Source organism: Athene noctua, chromosome Z, assembly GCF_965140245.1.
Source record: "Athene noctua chromosome Z, bAthNoc1.hap1.1, whole genome shotgun sequence".
In the NCBI taxonomy this organism is placed as follows: domain Eukaryota; kingdom Metazoa; phylum Chordata; class Aves; order Strigiformes; family Strigidae; genus Athene; species Athene noctua.
In genome coordinates, this window is record NC_134077.1 from 70,519,998 (window position 1) to 70,544,496 (window position 24,499).

At 38.4% G+C, this 24,499-nt stretch overlaps 1 protein-coding gene across 3 annotated transcripts in view; it reads left to right on the forward strand.

The window, feature by feature from the left end:
- The first annotated feature begins 7,956 nt into the window (after positions 1 to 7,956).
- RFX3 (regulatory factor X3) overlaps positions 7,957 to 24,499 on the forward strand; it is a 140,572-nt gene continuing 124,029 nt past the window's right edge. For all 3 annotated transcript variants that reach the window (XM_074931611.1, XM_074931612.1, XM_074931613.1), the window contains exon 1: positions 7,957 to 8,346. The gene's annotated coding sequence lies outside the window, so the exon portion shown is untranslated. The remainder of the gene's footprint in view (positions 8,347 to 24,499) is intronic.

A 24,499-nucleotide genomic window follows, 5' to 3' on the forward strand; every position in this document is an offset into this window, starting at 1 on the left:
GATGAGTAGACCATGAGTCAGCAACATGTCCTTGAAGCAAAAGCCAACAGCCTCCTGGGCTGCAGTACAGAATGTTGTCAGCAAGTGGGGGAATGTCATCCTCTTTGCTCAGCCCTGTGAGAGATGTCTGGAGTACTGTATGCAGTCCTGGGCTCTCCAGTGTAAGACACGAACATACTGGAGTGAGTCAAGCAAGGGCCGCAAAGATGATTAAGATACTGAAGCACCTCACATACAAGGAAAGGCTGAGAGAGCTGGGAGCCTTTAGCCTGGATAAAAGGCGGCTCAGGGAGATCTTATCACTGTATATAAATATCTGATGGGCAGAGTAAAGAAGGCAGACCCATACTCTTGTCAATGGTCCCTAGTGATAGGAGAAACACAAATGGGCACAAATCAAAATACATAAAATTCCATTTAAACAGATTACAAAAGTTTTTTTACTGTGAGGGTGGTTGAACACTGGAACAGGCTGCTCAGAGAAGCTGTGAAGTCTCCATCCTTGGAAATACTCAAACTTGACTGGACACAGCTTTGAGCAACCTGCTGTGGCTGATCTGTTCTGCACAGGAGTGAGACTGGGCACTCTTCAGAGGTGCCAGCCAGCCTTGATGCTTCCGCCATTCTTGTGCTTGGAACCACAGTGAGACCCAACGCTAGCAGAGTACAGTTTCAGAACAACAATTAGCCACACTGTGCTGCTGCCAATACGGTCTCAGCAAAGAGGAAAAGGATCTGAAATTCATATCAGTGGAATACAGATCTGTAGTCTTTGATGTTATTTGTCATGTGCTTTGAGCAAACTCGAATAGCACTTGGGGGAAAAAAAAGGATTTAGTCTGAAGAGGAGTGAGACCAAAATTCATTTCTGCTTCTGTTTTCTAACGGCAGTCTGAGCCAATTTTTTTGACTGTTCACTTTTTGCCTTGAGTTTTGGCCTTTGCCTTTCCTACTTGCTGTGGCAGGGGACATGGTGCCCAGGCCTCCCCTGTGCCAGCTTGCCTGCTGTGCTGCAACCCCATGCTCCTGCCTGGCATTCCCATGGCCAGGAGCCTGGTGAGGGGGCTCTGCATACCCAGGTTCTCCTTGCTTACCTTGACCCACAGGTACCCACATGGCTGGTCCCACACTGCTGGGGTTCCTTGCTGAAGATGCTCATGCAATGCTCTCAGCAGGGAAGGAGCTCATACCCATGTTTGTCAAAGCACTGGAGCTTGTTTCACCCCTAGGGTGATGAGCCAAGGTTACAGAGCAGCCTGCTGGCAGCACCGCACTTGCCCTGTTATCAAGCTCTTGCAAATATTACTTCTGCTCTTCCTCCTCCTTCTGCTTTAAAAAAGCACCAGCTTTGTCACAGTCTATCTGCCCAATTACCCCAGTCAGCCTCCTGGGATGTGGAGACTTTTGGGCAGTCACAGCCCACCTTGCTTGATCACTGCTGCTAGGACAGACATGTCTGCCTCCATTTCACAGCCCTGCAGCTACTACCAATGAGAACAGTCAGCACCTTCACCTACCTGCTCCCCACCTACACAGGCAAATCCCTGCCTGTCTTGGTGAGTGCAGCTTAGAGCCAGCAAGGAGCAGCAAGGGCTCCCGCAAAGACTGATGTGCCCAAAGCCACCCCCATCTCAGGCAGGGTGTTGTAACCTATGTATTTGCAAGGCAGTCCACAAGCCTGTGATTTGGACACAAAACAGTTCTGCTAGCTCTGAGTACCATGTCGCATCAGCCTTAAGAAGAGGTATCACAGGACAGTGAAAAAGAGCTGAGGAACCCCTCAGAACCTCAGTCAAGTAAATGGGACTCTGCCTGCATGGAAGGGGCCATGCACTTTTGAGTCTTTTTGCATGCTTGTAATTTTGGTGCTACCAAAAAGAAAAATTAAATCTCAAAATAGCAACAGATTTTAAGCTTTAGTATGTAACAGGTTTTGAGTTTGACAGATTTGATTGTACAAATTAGGAAAGAAATGAAAATACACATAAGAGGCTTGAATAAATGTTTTCTCTAGGCTTGCTGCAATGGGAGGGAGAAGTGTCATGCAGAACTGTACATATTTATACCAAAAGCAGGCCACAACACCCTTGATTGTATACCACAACTCCCACTGCAAATTTGTTTTTTTTTGTAACATTGTACATGTTTGGCTGACTCAATATACAAAGCATTATATTACAAACAAAGATTGTTGTTACAATGCCAAGCCTACCAAAAGACCCTAGACTGGTCTACTCTAGCCCAGCCTAGTGATGAAGTATTCCCATTTGACTTCACCAAAGAAGCCAAGTCTATATAAACAAGTGGATGATTTGATTTATAATTGTGTGCTGAATTTAAATTAAGATCTATTAGGCACATATTCTTGAGGCTGGATAGTTGTATTAGAGAAGTTCTCTACTGGATTTTTAAAATTCATCTGCAAATTTACCCACTTATGAAGTAGGTAGTAAAATTCTCACAAGGAGTACTGTTTGTTGCATTCCCAAGAAACATTAATTTACTACTTCAGCTGTCTGAACTTTTTTTTCTAGGAAGGGCAATTCTCACTTAGTTTTCATGGCAGTTACAAAGTCCAGCCACAGTCTGGTGAAGGCAAGGACTTGCACTAACTGTGGGACAACAGAGTGCAGAAAGTGACAGTTACTTTATCCTGTATCACTGTCTGGAGTGGATTGATTTAATCTCTACAGATCAGGGGATAATTCCATTCAACACACAGACTTTTCTGCCATGGTCTTTGAGCATAAGAGAGAAATTTTAAAGCCTAATGTGTGGCCACACAGCTGAACACTTTCTCTGGTGTCTGTACAAAAGCTAGTGCTTAGACTCAGGAACCTATGGCACTGCCACATGTACAAAGGTCATCAGGAAGTTGAAGCAAAATTATTTTTGTTGAAATTGTTTAAATTACTATTCTAACTCTCATTTAAAAACTACAAACCCTGAACTCAATAATCCAAATAATTTCTTCCAGGATTTGGGCTGGAGATTTGAATAATTTTCCTAAAGAAACGTGGATTTTCAGTGGCTGGTATAATCTCAGATTTTGCATGGCAACCAAACAAATCTGTATTTGTCTATTTAAAATACAATGTGGCTTAACATATGCCTACTCAGTGTTTTTTACGTTTGTTACATCAGATACTGAGAATATACTGTATATATATATATATATATATAAGTATATATAATATATTGTTATACTGGATTATTTTTACTCATACAGGTAAAACTGCTCTAGGAATATACCTTATTTTAAAAATCATTACTGATACTTCTGTGTGTGTTACTGGTTTACTACAAACTCAGTGTAACCAAACTATAAGAGACTTCAAATACTGATTAACATGTCAAGCTTCTAAATTAACTACGGATATGCCTACTACAGCATTTTAGTCCATATCAACAGTGCATTGTCAAGGCAAATCTTTTATCACTGCCACTTATGTGCTTTCTCTTTGTGATGCAGTCTTGATGCATGAAAATTTTGTGTGCCTTTTCAATGCAACAAAACTGGAAGATGCATTCCATAAGTGTCCATAATATTTCAGTTGCTAATGTGGATGCAAGAGCCTCAACTCAGTGAGTGGGACACACCCCTTAAATCCTCCCCTTAAGTACAGTTTAGGGTAACATCCTAGAGTGCTTTTCATGCCAGGTGTCACCAGCTTTACATTTGCTCTTTATAAACAGTTGTTGCCATCTTATTGCTTCCTCATTCCTGCAAATGACGGTATTGTCCATGTCTTCTATGTCTTGGAATTGTCAACAGGGTGCCACATGGGAAACTACAGGGAGTCCTTCTTGTAAAGTGTGAGAGTGCATCTTGTAAAACTGTGTGAACAGCGAGCTTGCAGTACCAGGAGGATACCAAACTGATGGTCTGCCAACCATCACCTCATCAACCACTGATGAGAGGACCCGCACCTAGGGTAAAATATAATTTAGGAAGATGAAGTAATTTCTTTGTGGAAAATATATAAACTTATCTTCATCAGAACCCAGGACTTCCAGAGCAGCCTGGCAGTACTGTCCACATAACAGAGGGCATAGGCAAATGTGAGTTGGGCACCCTACTGAGCCTTCTGCCCAGAAAAGCAGTGTGGCCATGTGTTCCCACCCCCAAGGTAAAACATGCAAGCTGCAATGGTAGCTGAGTCAGTAGAGAAAAAGGAGTCTCAGTTCCTCAACTATCTGATACAGACTGATGAGAGGAATTTGGGTGTTCCTGAATGAACAGCCAGGACACGAAGCCAGCAGGTTGAGGGAGGTGATTCTCCCCCTCTACTCTTCTCTGGTGAGACCCCACCTGGAGTACTGTGTTCTGCTCTGAAGTCCTCAGAACATAAAAGACATGGACCTGTTGGAGCAGGTCCAGAGGAGGACCACAAAAATGATCAGAGAGATGGAACACCTCTCCTATGAAAGGCTGAGAGAGTTGTGGCTCTTCAACCAGGAGAAGAGAAGGCTCTAGGGAAACCTTATTGCAGTCTTCCAGTACCTATAAGGGGGCTTATAAGAAAGATGGGGGCAGAGATTTTAGTAGGTCCCTGTAATGATAGGACAAGGGGTAATAGGAACATTCAAGTTCAGGCTGGACTGGGCTCTGAGCAACCTGATCTAGTTGAACATGTCTGTGCCTATTGCAGAGGCGTTGGAGTAGATGACCTTTAATGGTCCCTTCTAATCCAAACCATTCTGATTCTGTGATGCTATGACACTCCAGGATGCTAACTGAAGAAGAAAAGCCAGCATAAAAAAGCACTTACTGTTCATGCAAACAGCAAGGGGCTGACCCTATGGTCCAAGCCAACCTCACCTAAACCTATGAAAACCCAACATATTAGCAGGCATTTGGAGCAACATTCATCACAGATAGCTGGACTACAGGTATACAGATCACAATGCAAGAGTAATATATACTATGTACTATACTAACTGTGCCAATAAGACTTCTAGATGTACCCATGGTCTGAATCAGTTTGATTGCTCTTACATACTTTACTTTAGTATTTTGTATTGTCTTTACATTGTTTCATAAGATACATAGATAATGTTCTGCACAACATGGCTGATAGGAGTGCCTTATGGTACAAATAACTGTATCTGAAAACCATATGGAAACATAAACAACCTATGAAGTGGACTTAATAAAAAAAGGCTTATGTTGTATGAAATTACTAGACAGGCTAATTATGACCCTATAAGAAATATTCAAACTCTATGAAATTCTGTATTTTTGAAAAGTCCTGAGGGATGGCAGTGTAATTACGTTGAAGATCAAAAACAAAAATAGCTTTTCTTCCATTATCATTCTCAACAAAAGAAATTGCAGTTTAAATTCCTGCATATGAAACCAATTCTTTTTCAGAGTTGTTAAAGTTTTGATTCTGAGAACAGTAAGCAATACTTTCCAAAGTACATGAGCAAATTCTGTCCAACCCTGTGTAAATTCACTGGTGAAAAACTTTGATTAAATTCTGATTAATCCTTATCCACATTAGAAGGCATAAAATTATGTTGATATATATAGAATATTCTGTATCTAAATGTAAAAACAAAGGCTTTTAACTATACACTTTTAATCAATAGTGCTCTCATATTTCAGTTTGGCAGGTTGTATAATACTGTCATTAGTTACAGAAGTTCTATGAAGTGATTGAATGTTTTTATTATCTTGAAATAAGTAACTGTTGACAAGTTCAAAAAAGAGAGATCACCTCTTCAAAAATTAAGATGTGTTCTTTAATAAAGATAAAATTGATTAAATGTTGAGATAAAAATTTGTAGAAATATATTTGAGATTATTTGAAATAGAACTTCAGTTGCCATTAGGCCCTGACTGATCCAAGTGGGTATCTCTGCAAATTAATTTTATAGATGGAAGCATCAAAACATTGAAGTGATTAAATAATTTCCCTGTAACAAAAGTAGCTACTACTCTGACACAGCAAATGATCATGTATTTATAGACTGAAATGCTGGTATAGATTAAAATATTCTGCAAATATACTGGCTCAAGGAAAGAAGCGTAGTCATATTTATATGTGCATATTGTAAATTTCTGCCAAGGCCTGAATTAGGTTTGATTTGTTCTTTCCACATAGACAGACATAGAAAATTCCATGATTTGAGAATGCAAATCAACAGCCCAGTGCTTTTATCTTTCAACTTTAAAACATTTACCACAGCTCATCCTGTTCATCTTGCAAGCAAATAAGCATGCAAATGACAACACAATAGAAAAGACAGTACAGTAGCAAGAAGTAAAAACTTAAAAGCAACACTTTCTTTAGCAACATGTATGAGATGAATGTTGCTAAAGCTTTACCATGGAATTGAGTCACATTGCTCTGGCAACAATTGCTCATAAAACTGAGCGTCCAACACCCCTTTTTGCCCTTTATATTGTTCACATGAAATTTAAAATTCAATTACAACATATATCCTCAAAACTGTCAATGTACTACCAGCTAAATAAAACTACCTGTATTTGTTGGATACGTAGAGTGAAAGATGCTTATCAAAATATCTTTTACCTTCAAATGAATTGACTGCTTAAATGCATTGCTATATATTCTTATTGAATTAGATTGCTTATGGTTGTCTCATCTTAGTGTTTCTGATTGACAAGGCTACTATTGCAAGCGAGTGAGCGTGAGCTTTTTAACACACCCAGACATCCACTGAGGCTGAAGATCTCAGCAGAGCAGTTACTAGTTTAGCATCTCAGGAAGGTAAGGTTCCACAGATGGAAGTAGCTTCAGCTGTAAAAGTGCAGTTTTATTAATTCAATACTGCTCTGTTATGACTTAAAGCTTTGTCAGTTGAAGTTTTATTTTTATATACTTACATATTTTTCAGTATTTTTTGTAAACAGTTGTTAGGGCTATGATGGTTACATGAAGCCCTGAAAATCACAGTAAGTCTTTCAGAATGCTTCTGTGGTATGTAGGAGCAATTTCAATCTGTTCCTGTAGGGACAGGTGTAGTGAAGTCATTGTAGGGTATGTGAGGCAAATATCAAGTGCTTAGAGCAACAGGTATGAGGAAGATGTCAAAGACCGTTAAACCATGTGTTGGTAACGGCACATTTGAGTGTACAAGGCAGTACATAGGAAACTGTCATGAGAGAATTATGTGGTTTACACAGACTACAGACAAGCATTGCTGGCTACACAGGCAGTAGCAGCTGTGTACAGAGCTGCAGACACTTTGCAGAGCTGCACATAGTGATACACTGGGACTACACATACACCAAAGCGGCCATTAGATGTGTGGGTATCCTACACAGACAGAGAAACACCTGCACCTCCATGTCACCTGTCCCCCAAGTACAAACCTAGAACGAACGGAGACGCACACTGCCAGGAGAGCAGCCGGTTTTCAAGCTGTGCGTCAGCACCACAGCTGTGGCCTCCACCGCCCGCAAAGGGGCGGGGGCGAGCCAAGGCCAGGTAGACCCGGGGCGGCCACAGGGCGCCCCAAGGCCTTGGCTCGGCCACGGCACGGCCTTGCGCCCCCCCGCTGTAGGAGCCCAGGGTGGGCAGGGCCACAACGCCGCGGGCCCTGCCGCCGCCGACCCTCCCGCCTTAAAATGGCGGCAGCCGGACAGCTCCCCCACCACCATCGGCTCCTCGCTGCCATTTTCCGAGGGAAGGAGGCGTGGGGCGCGTCTGACAGGCGGCCGTGGGAGGGGGAGCGCAGCCGCCACCGGGACTGACTTCCTGCCCGTCCCGCCTGACGGCAGCTCCCGCAGCCACTGGCGGACGTCGGGCGACCCCCGCGGTGGGCAGCGCGCCGCGGCCAGACCCGCTCCTCCCCGCCAGCCGGAAGTGGCGTCAGGCGGCCGCGGGCCCGGCCCAGGCAGCACCGGCGCGGCCACGCCCCGAGCCGCGGGCCCCGAGCCGCCACCCGCCGCCGCCGCCGCCGCTCCGCCGCCCCTGCGAACGCCCGCTCGTGCTGGCGGCCCTGACGCGGCGCAAGAGCCGAGGCGGTGCCCGGTCTGGCTGAGGGAGCCGTCCCTGCCGGCCCCGGCTCGGCCGTTAGGGCAGGCCCCGCCTCTTCCGGGCCTCTCCGGCTGGGCCGCCGCCTCCTCCTCCCTCGCTCGCTCTCCCTTTTGTGAGTTATAGCAACCGTTGCCTTGTGAATCAAGCGCCATAGTCACCGTAGTCCTGGCGACTGTTACCCATCAACAACAACCGCTCCTCTCCTGCTCCTCCTCCTCCTCCTGCTGCTGCTCCTCACCCCCTTCCTCATCGTCACCCACAACAACAACAACAACAACAACAGCCTCCAGCAGCAACGACAGCGGGAACACCACCACAGCCCGCCTCAGCCCAGGTGAATATGCTTGTCGGGCGCACGCCGGCCCTCCCTCCGCTATCCCTCCCCCAGCCGCTGCCTCCCCCCTCCTCGCAGCATCCGGGCTGGGGCTGCTCCCTTGGGCTGCGCGGTTGGATGCGGTGCAGTGAGGGGGATGTGGGTCTGCCTCTCAGCTCCCCCGCTTTCTCACGCCGCCTCCCCCTCTCCGTCCCTCTTCCTCGTCCCTCTCCTCCCTTCGCTGCGCCCCCACCCCCCCCGCCCCGGTCCCTCTGCCCCTGGGTGTACTTTGCGGTTGGGTGGGGAGCGCGTTCTTGAGAGGAGCGGTTGGGATGGGGGTGTCTGTTGGGCGGGGAGGGCAGCTGGCCGTGGTGCGAAGTGAGGAAGAAGAGAGGCTTGAAGATGATGGGGACAGAGGCACGCTTCTGGGACCTCCAGGATAATTGTTTGGATGCGGTGGGTACGCATATTACTTGGTCTTTCGTTTGCACGGGTGAGGGAATGTAGAAATCGGGGAACGAGGCTCCGGCCACAGTCTGAGGTTACTTACTTTAAACCCGAAAAAAAACATGGGGATGGGAGGAAATATGCAGCCAGGGACGGATCCTGTAGCACACCAAGAGCAGGGGCTGGTTTTCCCCTTTCACTTATAGGGGCCTTGTTCTCATTTGATGCGACTGATAAATGTTGCAGGTTTTTGTGAACTTGCTATATCTTATAATGATGCTCTCGTGCTGTCGATCATATCAATCACTTTTCTATGTAGCCATATAATTTTTCTTTTATTCATAATGCTTATTTTAATGCAAGCTGTATTTTCTTTGTATTGTGAGTGGTTTTTTGTTTATTCAGTACCCCCACCCATAAATACACAGACTAGCAGGGTTTTTTTCTTGCACTCCTTCTGCAGGAGATTATTTTTTAAATTATGTTTTCATGCTGCTAGTGTAGTATGGAACAGTGCATGTGTAGATCTAGTTTATGCACGGTGAGTTATGCTCATGTGGAGAGAATCCATTTCAGTTTCCTTAAACTCTCCACAACGAAGGAAATTCAAGATTCCGAGTACAAGTTTGTGTGCTGAGCAGCAAAGAAAGGAGAGAACAAGAAACAGTATTTAAAAAAAATTCCTTGTGATTCTGTCATTACTATTGTTTTCAAGAATACATTTGGGAAAGAGGGAAGAGGCAGCTTTTTTCCTCTGAAGGAGCTGTAGTAGAAACTGTTACTAAAGAGGATATTTTGCCTTTTCATTACAAAATGCTTGTTTTCTTCATCCTCTTTGTGATGGCTTACTAAAGATCTATATTGTCAGTGTATGAAATCATACTTTATTTTTTTAATTCTTTCAGATAAAGTGAATTTTTGGCATCTAATATGGCAATGAAATTCTCTTTTAACATCTCCATATCCAGTTGCACTCTCTGCTTTGACTTGTCAAATTATGTGTTGTCGTGGCAAGCCTTTTTCTTTTAAGTAAGTGAAAACTTACTTATTTCTTTACTGATTTATTTAGTAAAATATTTAGGAAAAGGGGTGTTCTTGTTTTTAATCTAGAAGCTACATTTTTAATTGTATATAGACTTTTTCTATTTTTATATCTGTAGAACCCTTCGTAAAATGCAGGGTTTCTTATTACAATTTCAATAACAACATATTTGTTTGTCTCACATTGGAACTACCAATGAGTGTGACAGACAATTTTTCCAAGCGGCTATCAACTACAAAACCTGCTAAGTAGTTAGTGCATTGTTGATATTAATATTTCTTGAGCTAAGACTTATTGAATCTGTCTTTAATGGGCCAGCAACAACGGAGAAAATAATTATTTTGAGTAATGACCAAAGGTCTCTATGTTGTCATCTTTTCATGATTTTACTCAAGATGAAACCACCGAGTGCCAGTTTTCTAGGTCCTGGTTCAAATAAGTTCTAAAGACATCAAGAATTTTCAGTGTGAGTTATAGTACTGTATCAGTTATTAATATATAGCACATCTAAATCTGAATGTATTATTTTATCGGGTAGTTTGTGAAATTCATTGATTGTGAAATCATTCCTGGCATGTACTGGTGTTGAAAAGGGAAGAGTCAGTTCTGCACCATGCCTTTCTTCAGTAGCCCTCTTACAGTGGGACAGAGTACTACTTGGGATGGAATTCTTCCTAGATGTTGAAATCTGTCTTTGCAGAACATGTATCCAGACCCCTTGTAGCGAAGAAAAGTAGGCTACAAGACAAACTTTCTTTAACTCTGAGGAAACCTACAGGTGCTTCTTAAAAATCAGATTAAAAGTACATGAATTTGTCTACAATCTAAGACCTTTTTAGTACTATTTACCCACATTTTCTTTAAGCAGTGACTGCAATTCGTAAGATAATAATGAAGCCATAATCACGTCTTAATATTATGGACTTTACTAAGAGAAGTATTGACTCTTTATTCTCTTTGAAATACTGTAATAATCATAGATGAGATCTGCATTGTGCATTCTGATTCCCTAATGCCTGCAGCTATCAAAAGAGTTGGTGTTTGTGATACTAACCCGTGTTTGAAAATGAGATGGCCTGTGATATTATTTTTTTTATTTATTTATTGGTGTTCATGACTTAGAATGTATAACTATCTAATTGTGTTTGAGCATATCCTAATGAGCCTATCTGGATCATGTTGTGTTGTTAGTGAGCTAACCTATATTGTGCTACTGTGGAGAAACGCTTTCAGTCATGTAATGTAGGTAAATGAAATGGGAATCAAAGGTACAATGCTGTTAAAGAGTTTCAAGGCAGGGTGCTTTATTTGATGGTTAGGTTTGACTTTATTACCCCATTTCTTGTTCCTGCCTGATACTGTAGTTTGTTAATTACAAAACTCTACAGAAATAAATATTGCTGTAAAATAAATATTTTTATTTACTGAACTTTACATTGAGAGGGAAGTCTGTTACTGTTTTCCTCTCTTCTTACTTGAAAAGTAAGCAAGTATCTGAAATGCAATAATTTTATCGTTGCAGTTCCTTTTAGTGTTCTAGTGTTTCTGGTTTACATGCTTTATTTGCCCACTTATGAAAGGCTTTCTTCCATCTTAAAATATTCCGTAACATTTGTATTTTTACCTGCAGTCCTCGAAAGCTTACCAGCTGCAGATATTGTCATGTGGAATACTTAAGTCATGAATAAGCTTTTAAAAATATCAGATATGACTTTTTAAATTTTTAAAAATTTTTTTCAGTTGAAATGGCATATTGTGAATGCATCACAAATACAGGCAGAGTAAAAAAAAAGCTTTCAGTGGTCCTGTAGTGTCCTTGTAGTTGGAGTTCCATTTCAAAATCAAACTCTCTGTCAAATGAATTTATTTGAATACCAAAAGCAGTATGTTTTTAAATTATGAATGAAACTACTTTTTTTTTTTAACTAAGAATGAGGGCTGAAAAATTAATGAAGCTTTTAAAATGAATAGGCTAATGTTTAAGAGGATGTTTTTCTGTTAACCACAAGTTTATTATTTATGTATTTCTGGTAAAGTTGGTTGTCAATCATAACAGTACTTCTCTTTTCTCACAGATGATATGTGCACCTGTATTTTTGAAAATTAAGGAGCAGTACATATACTGATTTGGCTAAATCTGGCATGGTAGGGACAGATGGCTGATTTGAACAGGTGTCACGTTCATTTCTTGTGCATTGGGTTGAGACTTACAGAGGTTTACAAAAGAGATGCCTAAAGCAGGTGGTCATCTTTGCTTTAGTGACTAGCAAAGTGTACTTTTGTAGGCTATTATTTTCCCAGTGACTAGGTGTGTTTTAATAGTTAACATGTCATATCAGAGTTTGAAGTGTTCCATATAGTATGATCATGTTATTTTTAATTCTTTTCTCATTGGACTTTTAAAGATGTGTCTATTTGGGTGTGGAATTTAGCAGTTTATGACTGTGTAGGACTAGCTGTGGTCCTAATAATTTTCATTCCTTCAAGACCAAGAGCAGATATCTTGCTTATATAACATTTTGTTTCATTAGGTTTCTTACCTTTGCTTTTTTTCTTAAAGAATATTTCACTTAAGAATATTTTCATAGAAATGACATACTATTAAGAACACAGGATTAATTTCAGAGTTTTGCCTTTTTTTTCTGGTACCCTTCTATAATAGCACACCTACAGTTTTCTTTTTAAATTTTATCTTTCAATAATTGTAATTTCCTCAGTTATAAAAGATTTTATTAAGAAAGAATGAAATTGAAGTTTGATTTCTAACATTTCTTAGGCATTTTTTGTTTCTAAGGGTTCCTTTTTTTTATAACAACGACTGGTATTAGTAGTTATTTTTCTTTCTAGTAGATGCACCAGAGGGTGCTATGCTATTTGAAATACAAGAAGGAAAGAAAATAATAAAAATTCTTTAATTGAAACACACTGATTATGTATATTGGATTTTAATTAATCTTACTGAATTTTTTCTACCTTTTTCTGTGCATTGCAATATATAACATATTTACTATTTTGGCAATATTATGCTAAAAGTTGTTGAAGAAATTGGCTGTTGCATACCTAAGTACGTCTGTGTATGTGTCTATATATATACATAGACCACATTTAAAATAGCAATCTCTGTTCATTGAAAGAGAACAAATATTTATATGTAAATTTTGTCTGTAAATCATGTAGCTGGAATGGTTTATACATACCAAAGTAAACTATAGCTCATCTGAAAAGCTAAATGAACTTACCTGAGACCTGTGCATTTTAGTGGCACTTATTGTATGTTATGTTTTTCATTTATAAGTCTATATTCACAATTTATGTTACTTATTCATAGCTGTAACATTTTTTAAAAATGCATTTCTGTATATAGATTATTTTTTTTCTTTCTTCCTGGAACTCTTCCTGGATAAAACGGGTTGAATCTTACCTGTTTACTTCTGAAATCAGCTTTAGCTGATTAGGATAGGTATCCTTCTGCATCAATCATTAGTTTTGAGAAAGAAGAAAAAAACCTACCCCTGGAAAAAAAACCAACCCTAAACCACCCAAAACAAAAATAGCCCCGCAGTATAAAAGTAGCATCCTCTATATTTGTGAGTACCACTGTGTTTCATTTCAAAAACTTCTCTATGGATAGATGAACCTGACAGACTAGAATTTCATTGTTGTAACTTCTGTAGTTTAATAACACCTATATTTTATCTATACTATAACATTAATAAGGCAATGCTTTTTTATGCTTGTGGGTGGGTAATGGTGTCTAGTTCAACGTAATTTCCCTTTTGAAGCATGTGAAAAAGTGCAGGCTGGAGCTGGGATACTACATCTCAAATGGTTTGGTTTTGCACGCTACCTTTAGTTGTTTTTCCTGTTCCACCATGGTAAGTTCTTTGTCTTTGGTCTCCTAACTTCAGATTTAGTGGCCCAAAATCGAGAGGTGGTGAGTGGACTATATTGTAAGTTGTATTTAATAAAGGAATTTCCTATTTTACAACACAGATTTTAATGAGGCTTGGAAATTTACATTTTAGTAATTCAGATTTCCTCTGTAAATTCCTTCTAATGTGATTGTTTAAATTCTTACATGACATCCACAATGCTGTGGAACACCAAAGATTGTATATTGATCGCTATATTTGATGTACTTGTAACATTTGTGACTTTTATTCATGCATTAATGAGAGGAAAAAATTATCTAGCACTATTTTTAAGGGTCATTTCGTCCACCCGTGGACCCAGTACATTGAGTATATCTCAGCTTTTTAGACTTTCTCTAAGTAAACAATTTCTTTAGTTCTTTCATTTTCTTCTTATTGAAGTCTTATTTCAAATAAGTTTATAAGGTCTTTAAGGAAAGAACCCTATCTTTAGATTTTGTTCGGGCTTTGGATGCTGCCACTCCAGTGACTCAAAGCTGTGTTTACTGTTTAGCTGCCAAGTAAATGGCTTCTCTTTTCTGTTTTATTACCTCATAATAATTAATCTAACTGTGTTTTCTCTTACATAACACCTCAGGGATGTTTTCTAAACACTTAAACTCAGTGTAGTTAAATTATGCAGCATTGCAAAGTAGAAATAGAAACAAGGAAATCTGTTAAAAGGTGCAGTATGTCACTTTGCAGGTGCCATTGAGTCAGTTTGTTCTACTCAGTTAGGTGTTCTGTTTCCTGTCTGATTACTTGTTTTTCTGTATTGTTTACTATACTTCCCTTACAAAGAATTGAAAAAGTGAAAGCAGTTCTGGTTCAGAATCCTATTACAATGCAGTTACTAAGGTTCTAGATAGCTAGTTATTATGCTTCTGTGGAGCTAAAATTTTAAAATACATTTTTCACTCCAGAGAGCTAGTTCGTGTCTGCTGAGTTTTCAGGTGATGCATTGTACATCGTTTCTGGAGTGCCTTTGGTCTGATTTTTCTCTCCCCACCAAAGTACCAAAATCTGAGGAGGGGGGAGAATGGAGAGCAGTCTTGCTTATCTAGTTTCCTTAATCTGACAACAACATTGAAAGTTTACAGGCTATCTGAAGGGTTTAGTTGTTAGTGGATTAGGTGACCAGGATTGTGAATCTGAGCTCATGTCTTTCAGTGTAACCTGTTGCACATTATCCACAAAGCATTTTCAAAAGTTGCTCTTGGTCTGTGTAGCCTCATCTAAATAAAAAGACACTGTCACCTGAGCTTTTTCTTTCTTATCTCTTGGTAGTGTTCTGCACTGCGAATGACTGAGAGTGCAGTTTTACAGTGCAAGTCTTAGATGGGTTAAACTACAAAAAGTAACTAGTATTTACTCAAGAGGACTAAGTCTACTCATTATAGGTAGGTGTAACAAAAAAATTATAGTTCTCTTGCTGTTGAAAGGAGTAGTGAATGTCAGGATTTCTGTTCTAGGTTAAATGTCTCATAAATATAAAGATTCCGCCTTCTCTATAACTGCTGCAGAAAGTTTTCAGAATTCTCCATCTAGAGCCCTGACTTGTTGTTTTTTGTTTTTTGTTTGTTTTTTTTTTTATCATAAGATCTGTGCTGTATTCTTACGTCTTTATTGTTCCGTAGCTTAACATAAGCAGGAGAGACAGTTACAGATTCAGCGAAAGAAGAATATTTTTTACTCCACATTCTTGTTGATGAGAAATACATTGTTATTTTTCCATTAGCAAGGACGTGTTGCTTTACACAAAGGATTGTTAATTTGTATTACCAGTTAAATTTTTACATAGTATGTTTATTATTGGGATTCAATGTTAATTGCTGTGGGCCTCTTGGAGAATTTGGAAAGATGCAGTAAAGAAAAAGACCCTTGCCTTCAATCTACTTGCCTTAATTAAAATCCATGCTTTTTCTTATCAAAGTGTTTTTTAGGGAAAGAGTTGTTCTATAATCACCATTTTTAAAGTAAGTTCACTCAAAATTTCTGATTAAAAAGTCTGGAATAATTTAATGAGCAGATCATACGCATTTTAGGGTTGGTTAAGTTATAGAAAGTTAATGTTTAACTAAATATCTTTAGCTCTACAGACTGTTACACCTGTTTATAAAACTATTTAGATTACTTCAGCAGAAAGGTCTGGCTGTATTAAAAATTACATTTGCCTTGACTAGTGAGGAGCAGTTGAACTACCTTCGTAGTACCTGGCTTGTCAATTTAACTGTTAGTCATGAGGTGAAATTGACATGCTAGCTTTTGAGCATGTGGTAATTTAGGTCCTGTCAACATGCTGGTTTCTGTTTAGTATTCAGTTCACTCCTATTTTATTTGGTCCACTCTGTGTTAACCACTTCAACTGAGTTGCAATTTGCAAAAAAGTTGATTAAATAACTCTTCCATATTGATTTTATTGTTTTCTATCAGATTTAGTAAATAGAGAAACATAGAATCCTGTATGTTTTTAACTCCTCAGAGTGGATTCTGTGTAATAGTAATAGCAATTCCCTGTAACCTCAAGGAGGACTATTCTTTGGACTTTCTGAAAGGCATGAAAGCTCTTCTGTGAGCTATACCATCCTTACAGTTGTTCTAGGGAGTAAAACATGTTTTAACTTTAGAACGGAGATATGTAGCACAGAAATATGGCTCCATTCCCTTATTTTGTAGAAAACCTTTTGTGCTCAGATTCTGGATTTTGAAGTGAGACAAGTGTGATTAAGCTAAGATGAAAGCACAAGTCTTCATGGTATCATCTCTTTCCAGGTGCTTTCCGACTAAAGTTTGTCCTGAGTTGCTCTGTTTTTCTGCAAAGCTCTGAAAGCATAGTCCTGACAGGATATTTCAAGGAACAGTAGTGGGCAGGTAAATTTGTAGAGGTTTTGGTGCACTGGTTTGTAGTTATGTGGAGATGAAAGAAGCTTACAGTTTCCAGACCTCATGCTGGTGATAAAGAGAAATGATTACTTGTTTTGAGATTTATTTACTTATTATAACTGCTTAGCAACTTATGTACTTATTTATAGCAAGTTATAGTATTTTTTAAAATATTGCTAAGAATCCTGCTTGCCCAGACTGTTCTGTGGAATTTTACCAAGGACTACTGTGTTCATCAAAACAAAGCAGTTCACTGTGAAAAATCTACCAAGGATTACAATGTTCAGCGAAATATTATACTTTTGTCCTTGAGGAACAGGTGGCTCTAACTAGTTGGAATTTTGCTGATGAGTAAAGATAGCCATATATGAATGGTAGAGGTTCTATTGGTTCTCTTAGATAAAATAGAAAGTAAACTGTCTGAAAAACACTCTTGTTATTCAAGAAATTGGCCAAGAGAATCTGCGCATGCTCCAGGGAAAAAACCAAAGTGAGAAAGACTACGAGCCTTCCTCCCAAAGACCCCCGAAGACGCCCACCAGGAGAAAATGCGCAGGTGCAAAGATGACATAAACTGTTGACATCAGCCTCTAGAACTAACCCAGCCTTACTCATGCATATGTATGTTTGTGTTATGTAATCCAATGAATATGGATATCCACACTCTCTAAGTTTTTGGTAAAATGTGCGGTGGGTGTGCAAGCTTTGTGGAGAGATCCCCTTGCACCCTGGCGCTAGAGTAAACATACCTGCTGTATAACTCTATTCGAGTTGTAGAGTCTTTTTTTCTGCGAATCACTGGTTCACAGAATTGGGTTTTGTTACTGAAACAGACTTCACTAGCAAACTTATGTCAAACTAAGGAAAGGTTTGTTTGCAATGGACTGAGAATTAAAGTTTGACCTACAAAGCAATAGCAGAATTTACCATGCAAGTAGTGATTCTGGCTTATGGAACAGAACTGCTCCTAGTATTTTAAACGCTGCGTTTTATGCTGGTTCAGTTGCAACTGTTTGGTGTGGGGTTTTTTAATGCTGCTGTTTCAGGTCATCCAGATGGCCAGTAGTCACAATACAACCTTATGAACTTTTGTGGTCTAGGATATTCAGATTTCAATGATCATCTTATATCAATAGTCTGGGGAGGCAGGTCTTACTAAGATTTAAACTTCAGATACTAAAATTACCTGCCATGATCCTAATAAAAGACACTAAGTAAAGTTTCCTATCCTTAATGGGGCTTGAAGGTGTTCAGTCTCTTCACTGCTTGTCCTTTAATATATATTTCTCCCGACTGAATTCTGAAGAAACTGACATTTCTTGATGGAGGAGCTAGACACAGGATCATGATTTCACTGCAGTGACCAACTTTCATGCCCTAATGAAGATATATTCTTCATGTGGCCTTGAGTTGCAAGTTGTGTATTACAGGCATATTTCAGGCAGCTGAGATGAAGGGGAGTTTTAGGATTACTTCACATGTAGAAGACTGCTTTTTAAGGGTTCCTAATGCTTGATTTCAGGATGACATACTAGGTTATATGTTTGGGACTCAGAACAGCTCAGTGCTGTAAATCTCAGCAGCTCTTAATGGCTTGTGTTGTCAGCATAGTCATTGGTTTGGGATACTGAAAAGTTCTTGTTCCAGTATAGTTGTGGTTTTGGCTGCATATGGTGATCCAGAAATGGATCTTCAGACACAGTTGAATTTCTTGAGAACTCAACACCAACAGGCTGACTAACTGTAACCTTCTGAAACAAGCTTAAACTGGAGCCAGCAGTTAATTTTTTTTTTCCTATACTGAAAATAACCAATGTTTTCAGTAAAGTATAATATTCCCACATTTTATAATATGAGAAAAGATATAATGTCCAAGGCAGAAAACAGATGTATCTGGCAGATAGAAAACTGGAAGTTATGTTTTGGTCATCTATAATAAAGGAAGACTTTGTGTGGGAAGTTTTCATCAGAAATGCTAAAATATTTGTTTCAGTCTGTTGTATAGAAAGCACAGCAGGGTTTGACCATTAAAAATGGCTTGAAGGTGTAATTGGGTGTTAATAGTGGGATTGAGATGTTGATTGATATGTTAAATCCTAATAAAAGTAACTGTGTCATCTCCATAAACCAAGCTGCCTGGTCACAAGTGTAACTTTGTTTTATGGCTATGCTTCTGAACTCCCAATGATCTGCTCTCATTGGTTAATATATTTTGTTTTTTAAAATGTATTTATTCTACATGAAGTACTTATGCCTTTCATGTACTGATTCAAAAGCTTTTTACATACTCTAGTTACAGCATTTAATCTGCTAGTATGGAAATGGTTAAATTTGCCACAAAGACAGAGGAATAGAAGATGCTTAGGGCACATAGTGTGGTGTGGTGTCCTTGCTGTATGTTGTCTGGGGTTTTTTTTGTTGATTTTTCTTCCCCTTGATGAGTTAAAGAAATGTGGCAGATAATTTCATAGGAATAAGAATCATCTAGCAGGACATCACTTCAATCTAGGTGGTCCAACCTTGTCAAATGGAGTTACTTGCGCTATGGCAATGAATAAAACTGGTGGTTTTTGCATCACTGACTGTTAGCATTCCTTTTCTTTATTAAGTGTATTCTCTCAAATAGTCTGTTAACTGTCCTTCACAGGGTGTTAGCAAGTGCATGTTTTCTTACAACAAACATAGATTATCTGTTATGAAGGTGGTATTTTTGTTACTTAGGAAAATCTAGTACAAAAGTGGTCACTGAAAAAAAGGACTCTCTTTTAACCTACTTCTACAGTAATATACTAACCAAAAGGGAGAGCAATACCAATCCTGTGCAACTGTCTGGGTCTTCACAGACCCTCACCCAATAGCCTGTAGACTATGGGCTGGGGACAGTGTCTGAGAAGCAGTGCTGTAGTGGAGGCTCTGGGGTCTCTGGTTGTCAGTGAGCTGAACATGAGCCAGTTACCAGCAGTGTACCTTGGCAGTAGGAAGATCAACAGTCTCTTTTGGGCTGTATGAAGTAGAGTATAGGCAGGAAATCGAGGGAAATGGTTATCCCATCCATCTGCATGCATTAGGCAACATCTACATCCATGTCTAGTTTTGTGCTCACGCTCCTACTGTTAGGGGAAAGGTGTTGGTAAACTGGAGTAAGTTCAGCAAAGGGCCACCAAGACAGCCAGGCGTGGGAGCACACATGTCTATGAGGAGATGCTGAGGGACCTGGTGTTGTTCAGGCTGGAGAAGAGGATAATTTCAGGGGTCCTAACAGCAGCCTTCCCTAATACCTACAAGGAGGTCATCAAGAAGGTGGAGCCAGGGCTTTTCACAGCAGTGCATGGGGAAAGGATGAGAGACAGTGTTCATCAGTTGAAATGAGAGGTTTAGACTGGATATAAAGAAAATATTTTTCCCCATGAGGACAGACCAGCAATGCTTCTGGGGTGAAGCAAGGTTTTGACATATCTGTCCTTTGAGATTTTCAAGTCTGACTGAATAAAGCTGTGAGAAGCTGGTCTGATGTGAAGTCTGAGCCTGCTTTTGGTAGGAAGTTGGACTTGAGAGCTCCCGAAAACCTTGGCAGCCTGAATTATACCTGGCTTTTCTTATGATTCTTACTCTACAGTGGAAATTCCTAGACTGTGGTACAGTTTGTGTTCTTTTTCTTGTTAGTCAGTTCCATTTCTTTGGACTGCAATTTAATCTTCACTTCTGGAGGTGAAAGAGGGATAGTGTCTAGAGCTAAAATAACAAACGTTGTCTTGAGATATATCACAAAGATGGAGGGTGCCCAAGAGACAATCTCCTAACAACACAAAACTCTCGTGTTACTTTTTCTTTTATTGCATTACTACAGTTAATGTTATTCTGGTCCAACACTTTATTCTCTGGATTTCCCAAATTTAGGACTGGGCACAGACTAGATTCCATGAATTTATTTATAAAATATTTTGCAATGAAACCTTGAGAATTTTCACTGGAGCCGTACAGAGGCAAAAATATTATCAGTAGAGAAATCTTCAATAAAAGAAAAAAAAATTGTTAGTTCTCTTCAGGAGAAGGTAGCTATGAACAGAAGGATTTAAAAAACAAGAAGGAAAGACCTTAGTTAAACACCTGGCAAAAATGAAACCCCAGTTGTTGATTCCTGCAGACTTTTGTTTGTGTGTATTTATTAGGGTCTTAACTTATAGCTCTTAATTCTTTTGTTGCAGTGAAAAAGGAAAATAAAGAAAAAGTGAAAAACCATCAAACTTAAAATTTTTATTGACAATTATTTAAAATTTTAAAATAATTTGGATAATTTCCTTGCTTTGTTGAGACCAGTTCAGGGGTGTTGGTGAAACATTTTTATATTTGGCTAACTGCCTGATGATTTATAAGTGTTATTCAACAAATATAATGGCCAGGAATCTGAAGAGGGTTGTGATTTATTTTTTCTGTGATGAGGATATTTTAAATATTTTCCTATAACTTGTCTGTATTTCTGTTAATTTTGAGAAGAACTGGATTGTGTCCAAAAAACAATTTGGGAAGCAAGGGTGATCATTGGAATGTCTGCAAAGAGGTGTTTGTTTTGAGAGAAAAAAAAAAAAGTTTACTTTATCATTTAGCTGCAAGTACAAAATGAATAGCAATGATGAAGGGCAGTAGTCTAAGGAAGTGCGTATAGCAGTAACTATTACTGGTGAAATCAGAAAAATCATTTCAGAATCAATGTTTCTGTTGATTGAAGTGGTTCTGTTTAGTGTTTTGTTTGTTTTGGCTGGGGTTTGATCATTGTGGGGCATTCAGATGCTGAAGTCCATAGCAGAATTAATGTATCTCTTATTTTTGTTCAACACCGCTTGAGGGATAAACAAAGACATATGTACATATTACTAATTGTGATACAGCCTTATTAATCAAGGCCGTATTAGAAAGTGATCCCTTTATTTAAATGCAGGTGGTTCATTGTTAGCTGAATCGACTTTGGTGATTAAGGCATAAACAAGCAAATACACTATTCAGAACCTGCATTTTTATTTTAGGCATAACTTGTTAAGCTTACCTCCCTCAAACTCAAGAATTTCAGTGGAAGAGGGACATGAGATTTTTTCCATTAAGTGTTTGCAGTGCATTTTTTCCTGGGAAGAATATTTTTTCTGGTTGAACTAAATAACTGAATGCACAGTAAAACTTGAAATGTCCTAAAACATTGAACACCATAATATAGTACTTTTTTCAAGTACTTCTGTTCTACTGTGCTTGTCTTTAAGAACATTCCTATCAAGTGTTACATGTTGGGCTTTTACAAGTCAGTGATTAAAATGGATACCAAGAAAATCAAAGTGATACAAATATTGCTGAGCTAAACAAAGAGCTTCAATAAAAAAATTAAATAATCTTTAGCATATCTCAAAAATTACCTAAGTAGTATTCAGTGTTGATGTTGTGTGTCATAGTGTAGATTTTTATGTTCCCATATTATAAATGAGATAGCTAATGGTATCTATTTGATAATGTTATTTGGTAATTATGAAAAACAGTGAAATGATATGTTACATAGTGTTATGTCTTAAAATAAAGACTTAGAAGTCAAATTCAGTTTCTGCTGTTCATGACATATACCTTTAAACATTGTCATTGGATGTTATTTATACTTGAATTGTGTTCTGTTACATGTACAGTGGGATGAAGCCTAATGAATCAAATCTTACTAAACAAATGTAAAAATCAGTTAACATTACCTTCCATTATACCATCTTTTGAAAGCAGTAGTAATTACATTACCTGAGCATCAAGCTTTTTGTCAGATAATATGAAAATTTCTTTTATGAATGTTCTGTAAACTCAGAAGCCAGAAAACAAACATACATGGATGCTTTGGAACCAGTTGTGCAATTCTCAGTATTCTATTTGTATGGTAAGTACAACTACTGTAAACACTATTTGTTATTGTACAGTACTAGCTTGATTAATAATATTATTTTATTTTTTATAATTAATGGGTTTTCCCCCTGTTTGCTTATTTGTTTATTTATTTTTCTGTGTGCCAGTGTGTTGTTCAGTATTCATTACTTCATTTAGGTTTTATGCTGTACTTCCTGTTTTTTTTCCTCAGTGGTTCTTCTTTTGAGGGGAAAAAAGGCATGCTAGTTAATCCTAGCTATAAGAACCATTATGCATGTGTTTTCCACAATCTCATGTTTTCATATGCTTTCTAGAGTCAATCTTGGCTAAGAGCTTAGAGATCCGTTTTTCTGAGAGAAGTGCAGTGATAAGTAAGGAGGATTTAATCATTTTAGAATATTGTTTATAAATATATGCCTGTAATCTAAAAACAAACATTGAAGTGGTTGGTTTTCAGTCCCACATGAAACAAAAATAAAAATACTGATATCTATCCAGGAAATAGAAGCTGAGACTTGTCCAAATCACTATCTTTTAAGGTGCTGACTACTGTGAGGTTGGAAAAGCAGAACAGAATGCAGTTTGGAACTGAGTGTCTTTTACTGTAAGGTTGACAAAAAGCCATGTGGGAGTTTTTTGACATGTTTGGCTTATGGAGATTTTTGGTTTATTTCTGTGTACATGAGTTTTGTGTATATTTTTACCTTTAAAATATTTCATCATTTCATGAGACACCAAAATCAAGCTTCTTTTTGAAACATTTATGGCAATAACAGTGTCTTGTGAATAAATATGTGCTTATGAAAGCTAACATTTTAAAATGAGTATCTTAAATGTTGTTGTCCTGTGTGATACTGAATTTCAAGCATGTTTGGTAAAATAATATTCTTAAAGTGAGAGTATTTCCTTGTTGTTGATTCCAACACAACAAATTTTTTTGTGTATTTCCTGTAGAATTGCTGTTGCTGGATTTGCTCTTAACTTGAATATATATTTCTTAAAATAAAAGAAAGAACATGATAAACATGGTGAAATATTAGTCGCCTCATACAACTATACTCAGATGGCAAAGGACGTGGATATCATCGGTTACCATCTGTCTCTGTTTTTTTCATATTCTTTTACCAAATCAGAATGAAATTGTTTGATTTCCTTTTGAGCTAACTTTAATACAGTATTAGGAAAAATTATAATTTAGTTTTACAATTACCGTATTCTAAATGTATGGATACAGAACAAAGCAGTAGATTTTTAAAGAGATACTTAAAATTCAGATGAAAATTCAGATGATGCGGCAGTTTGAAGGATATCTTCAGGAACTAAAGCAGTATTTTAAAATAAGGTAGCTTTTTCTAAATGTATACCCAATTTTGTAATTTGTCTGTAAATACTTGTTTAAAAGCTTTCTTTGTACATTTACTTAAAGATTAATTGTTCATTTTATTTTCTTTCTTCTTTTTTCCTAGACAGGAAATTAAAGTATATACCATTCTTTAAATCTTATGTCAGTAATTTTTTCTTCCTCTGAAGTTTATGATTTAGTCCTTTTTTGCTGCCTTAATATATTATCATTGATGGCAGTGATATCTGTTTATTTTGTAATTACAATTATATTTTCAGTATTTTTTTGGTACATATTTTTAGTTATTAAGCTCTGCAGTTCAGTAGCCACTTTTTTTTTTCCTATTCCTTGTTGGATGCCTGGCTTGCATGTGGTTTAATATTTAACAGTTTACCTGAGATAGTGGGGTGTGACAAGGCTGCTAAGCATCACATGTTGATTACATATATCTGGCTGGGATATAGGGATAGCCTACAGTTACTGATCTCTGCTTCCAGGGAATGCATGATTCTTTCTTTGCCAGCAGCCACTTTGCTTTCTTGTTTGCTGATCTGTAGCTTTCTCTCAGGGTGCTTTAGCCTACTTCATGTCAATGTACACAAAATTGACACTTAAAAAATAGATTCTGAGGAACATTCTTTTAGCCAATTTTATATAATAGGGAAG